Below are 5,617 nucleotides of genomic sequence, written 5' to 3'. Positions count from 1 at the left end.
GTAAGGGGGGCGCGGGGGGTGCGGGGTCCTGCCGCCGCTGTGCTGTGGGACCGCGGGGGCCGGGGCGGCAGGCGGCGGCGCTGCCCTGCGAAACGGCGGAGGGAAAGTCGCGACGAGTTGTTTGGGTTGGGGTGTTTTGTTTTTTTTCCTTAAGAAAAAAGAAAGGAGAAAAGGGAAACCAACCAAACCTATAGCAGCGATCCCGCAGCTCTGACTTCCTGATTCGAGGCTTATTTTCTTTTGTGGGGGTGGAGGAAATACAAGGGAATAAGCCTTGGCACATTTCATCGCTTGTGCTGCTCCCTTCGTGTTCCTTTTCCTCCCTCCCATCCCGTCCCGTCCGCGTTGCCCCGACGCTCCCGCAGCGCTGCCCCCGGGCGGGGGGCGCAGCCCCGCACCCCCCGGAGAGATCGTGTAGCTACCGAGGAAGTGCCGCTCCGGGCATCCCCCCGCCAAGCTGGGCACCTCTGCTTGTCCTGTTAAAAAAAACCAAAAAACAAAAAAAACCAAAACAAAACCAAAACCTATAAAAACCCCAAACCAAACAAACTATATATGTATGTGTGTGTATATATCTGTATATATACACCTGGGAAAGGTGAAGGGGGGGCGGGGAAAGCGAGGAAACTTCACGGGGGTTCTGTGTCCCCGGTTGTTACCCAGAGGAGCGATTTATCCCAGCCGTGTCCCGGCCGTGTCCCGGCGCTGCCAGCCGTGGGACACCGGCCGCCCGGCGCGGCGTGGGAGCGGCGCCTTCAGCCCGCCGGGACTGGTCGGGGCTGCTGGTTTGGGCTTGGTTTGAGGTTTTTTTTTTTTATTATTATTATTTTTATTATTTATTAGAAAATGGTTTAAAGGGTGAGGAAAACGTTTCTGGCCGGTGGGATCTGTCGCTTTTTCTCTGTGTGTGGCTGTTCTCTTTTGTGAGTTTGGAGAGCAGGCCCGGCTGCTGTTCCAGGCAGTCGTCTTTATCTTGGAAATCTGCCAGCCGGGGGGTGGGGGTGATAGAAAGAAAAAAAAGGGTGGGGGGGAAGGTAGATTTGGGTAGTTTGGTTGTTGGGTGGTTGTTCCCCCCCCCCTTCTTTCTTTTCAAAGGTAAAGCGGGAGAAGAGAATTAATATTTTGTGGAAGGGCTGATGGCTTTGATGGCTTAAAGCAGTTGAGTTAGTCCTTCGTGACTGTGGACAGTAAAACCGCCCTGGAAAGGGAGAAACACCCCATCCAAAAGAACTAGTTGCACAACCTTTAAAAAGTGGAGAGATTCTCTTGTTCCAGAAATCAAGTTCATACCTGTTGTTGATGTAACACGGGCAGTTTTTCTTTCCTGGGATTTTTTTTTTCTTTCTTCTTTTTTGTTTTAACTCACCCTTTGAAAATGATGAGAAGCTAGGTGGCCTCACCTGCTGTGCTTGTATTAAAAGTCTTTTGAGACGCAGTCTCTAGTGTGCATGTAGAATATATAGAGAGTGTGAGGAGAAATGCCTCGTTTATAGTGTTTAATTCTGTGTCTTGTAAACTTAGGAGGTGCCAGTTACTTGAGGATTACTAAATAATCAGCAGCTCAGTGATAAACCCAATAGAGATTGTTCTCAGCATGTTGTGTCAGCAACTAACTGTTCTTCTGAGGAATGCTGGAGATTCAGTGGCAGAGATGGAGGCAGAAGAATTTCTTCAGGCAGCATTAGTCTATTGATTGGTCTGTATTAGTTTCTCCCCACGCTTAAGGATAAGCAAGAAGATCAGTTGGGGTACAAAATGAAACAGTGTGTGAGAATTGTGAGTTACTGGTTTGAAGCAACAGGTCCAATGGGTAATAGGGCATCGGTATATGTTGAGGACCTGCCTCCTTGGTCAAGTGCTAGGACCTAGCATCAGAATTCAGAGTAATTCTGGAATTAATTGTGCCGCAATAAATATATGCAACACTCTTTGAGTTTTAGGACCAAATTCTGTGGATTTCAGAAGTTCAAATCGCCTACGAAATGACACTTTTTGAAATTTCAACCTGATTTGTTCTATTACCAAAAACAGCTGTCTCAAAAGAAAAAAAAGTACCTGGGCAGGTGTTGTTTTTGTTAGAAGAATGTTGCAACCAACCTATAAAATCTGATCAACCTGATGTTTGAATGGAAATTTAAATACAATTGTGTCTTTTCCCAAAATTTTAAAATGAGTTCTTTGAATATGGATGAGAGAAAACTGGTTTAGTTATAACACTGTAGTCATTAGGATACCAATTGCGTATATTCCAGAAACAAAAGGCATTGCGGGAAACTGAAGTACACTCACAGGGATCAATACCTGCCTCTATCTACCTGCTCTGATGTTGACCCACATTAACCACAGTGGAATTAATCCGGATTTCCACTCATGTGCCCCGGATGGCTTGCTCAGTGGTACCCGAGATAAATGACTGCTACAGCCGGCATGCCACTTAGGTGGGATGTGTTTGACACATGCCCATTTTGTGTGTCAGTGCTTGGTGACAGCGCAGCAGTTCGGTGAACTGCTTTTTGTTGCTGTATATTGGTTTTATATCTCTAGTTTTGATCTGTAGCTGCAGCCGTGGTGGGGTGGGAGCATGCATGCGAGCATGCTGGGCAGCTCGGTCGCTGCCGAAATTGGCTGTGATACCTTTCTGTACCCAACATCTTGCATTGCTTTCTGAAAAACCAAGGAAAACTAAGTTCCTTAAGGATGTTGAAGTATTTATTTTCATGGGAAATGAAAAAGCTCCATCTAATACCCTGTGCGGTGTTTATGTGTGGGTTTTGTGTGTACTGCTATTATGTGTCTCTGCCCTTTACATTGTTCTGTAGTTTCTGCACTGTATATTATTCCATACTTACTTGCAGCAGATGGATTACAAGTGCACTAATCTTTACAGATCGTGTAGGGCTTGACCCGGTTACGTGCAGGCATCCAGTGCTTTTTCAGATGCCCTCCAGTGCAGGCTGGTCTCGCCGAAGATCCCCGTGAACCGTGCCTGCTGGTGGGGGCTGTGGTGGGAGCAAGCCAGCAGGTCCTCAGCCTGCGCGGTGCCAGGCGTCCCGGCGCAGGGAAGGGGTGCTCATGCTCCTGTTGTGGTACTGGCACTGCTGGCCTGCAGTTCTGTTGTTCCATATTTGTGTTATCACTGATGCAAGTGGAGGTTTCTGTGTTGGAGACAGGAGTGATCATGTGTGTGTGTGTAGGTATTTGTTATGTAAGATCTTGCCTGTGCACCCATTTATTTATTTATTTTTCCTCCTTGATAAATGACTGAACTTTTTTGGATTTGGAAGCTATAATAAACCTGTGCGGCCTTGGCAGCGAATGCAGTTACAGAGACGGAAATTTAGGTACTGATATGGTCCAATTTGGTGAGATAATGTAATTAAGTAGTCTTGAGTATAGAACTGCTCTTACTCCAGTGCCACAGTGTGTGAACAATTAAGAACAAAACTCAAATCCCATCATTAAGGGCAATTTCTGACAAGTGTGGAAGGGAATGTAAAGTGCCAGCAGTTGGCTCCTTAATTTGGGCAATCCGCAAAATGCGGTGACTGCGAGCAAACGTTCTGGAAGAGATGGGCCTCTCGCAAGGTGTGTGCCTCTGCGTGGTGAGCAAACTCTGTGCTGAAGTGGTACTAAATACAAATGTGTTACTTCTTGCATCAAGAATATAGTCAGAGATTTGCAGACAAATAAGAAATGTCAAGATCAATGCCCTGGAGACTTTACAATCAGAGTAGTCCATTGTAATTTATTTGTTAATTTATAGAGGGAGACTTTCAGGGAGTGTCGCACAATGCCATTATGGTCCTCAGGGCTGACTTTTGCAATTGGGTATCCATGTATCACTGAAATCGCTGGGATATGCTAGCTTTAGAAGCAAGATAGCTGACTAGTCAAACCAGTTCCTTCAGAAGGTGTCCTTATCTTCACTGAGCACAAACTGCCTTTGCTTAACAGCTCATCAGAAACAAGCCTAGTGAAAGGTTTGCTTCATTTTAGGGAGGATGACAATACCTTCATGGAATGGTCTTGTGTAGAAATTGTTGATATTGCCACAAACTCCTGGATTACTCCAAGTTTCGGTAGTATGTGTGCATCAGAGGGTGCAGTCACCCCTGCCTATGTGAGTGGAGCATCCCACAAAGAACTAACATGCATTCAAAATTAATAGTTAGCATGTTTGTTATAAGTATTGGTGTTCACAGGTATGAGAACTTGTGTCGAATCTTGTGTTAGACTCAGATCTGTATTGCAAAAGGGCTCATGTAATGCAAATGTGGTTGTATTGTCAGAGAAACTCTTTGGCATGTAGGACTGTAATCGGGGAGGCCAGAACTGCAGGGTACCCACAGAAGCATCCCCTGGCCAGTCTGCATCAGGAGCACTCTCTGGGCTGACCTGGCTGACAAACCTTTGTAATTCAGACTAGCCAAAATGGAGGTGAGGTCTAATTCTGTAGAAAGCTAACCTGCCAGCTAGAGTAATTGCTGTTTTTGAAATGTGTGGATTGCATTCAGCATCTTCTCTTTGTCTTTATAATTCTCAAACCCCCATTCTGCTGTACTGCTCTGCTTGAGCATCTGCAAGGGAAAAATGCAACTCTGTTGGTCGGGGCTCAGCTGGCACAGGAATCACGCTCAACCCAGCTAGGATTTTGCTAGTTTTATCAGAAAGGGAAAGTTACTAGGGAAGGTGGCAGGGCTTTTATTTGCTCCTCAGTGGAAGACACGTTCTCGCCTTTCATTTCCCGGATTTGTTCTGTAGCAGTTGTAGAAGGCACGTAGCCTCCAAGGTGTGCTCAAGCTGCACTTATTGCTGTGACAGGGATAGTCACCTGCCTTGCTCTCCTCTCAAGGTTAGCTTGAGCAACTGGAGAAGTTAGTGCAGCATTTGCCTCTCTGGGTCCTAAGCGGCACTTCACCCAGCGCCTGCAATGGGAGGGATGAGCAGGAGCTGCGTGACTCACCAGAAGCCCTCCGTTCCCCAGGACCGCTGCCGTTCCAGCCTGCTGGCTCTGGAGAGCTCGTGAAATGCGTGAGGACCTCAGGAGCCACTGCTGTGGGTTTATCAACATTGTGTAGGTGTGGGTAGGAGGTGTTCAGGTGAATTTATTTTTTATTTTCTCCAGGAGTTAATCGTAGGCAGTGTGGGAATCCACTGCTTGATGTTCCGTGTGGACTCTGACCGTCGTTGTTCAGCTTGGTACAGTACATGCTGACCTGTTAAATACATACCGGTGTGACCTTCTCCTATGCCCCTTTGCTTCCAGGAACGCTTTATTAGTAGGTGTAGTGTGAGATCTAGTATCGTTTCTGCCCATTCTGGGGTTTTATGTGTTACTTCTTGGCTTCCAACTACAGTGAATGGGACTGTAATACTTTTTTTTTAAGGGTTGAATTCTGCTGACCTAACAGTATTGGGTAATAGCGGGTTTTTTTTGGTTTTTTTTTTTTTCCTTTCTTCAGAAATAGTTACAGAACACTTGGAATGAATACCGGCAGTAGAAGTCATTTTTAAAGGAAATGTGGAAAAAAATAATGTACTTCTCTGTACAGAGAAATTGTACCAAAGTAAATGTCTATTCCTGCTTAAGCAAAATTGGTTTTTATCAGGAGCTACG

General features: G+C 45.9%; 1 protein-coding gene across 3 annotated transcripts in view; it reads left to right on the top strand.

The window, feature by feature from the left end:
• EGFR (epidermal growth factor receptor) overlaps positions 1 to 5,617 on the top strand; it is a 204,392-nt gene that overhangs the window by 50,823 nt on the left and 147,952 nt on the right. The gene's annotated exons all lie outside the window — the stretch shown is intronic.

The sequence above is a fragment of the Falco punctatus genome (genome assembly GCF_963210335.1).
Source record: "Falco punctatus genome assembly, chromosome: 4".
Lineage (NCBI taxonomy): Eukaryota > Metazoa > Chordata > Aves > Falconiformes > Falconidae > Falco > Falco punctatus.
The sequence above is the reverse complement of the archived record's forward strand: the minus strand, read 5'-3'. Positions and strand labels throughout refer to the sequence as shown.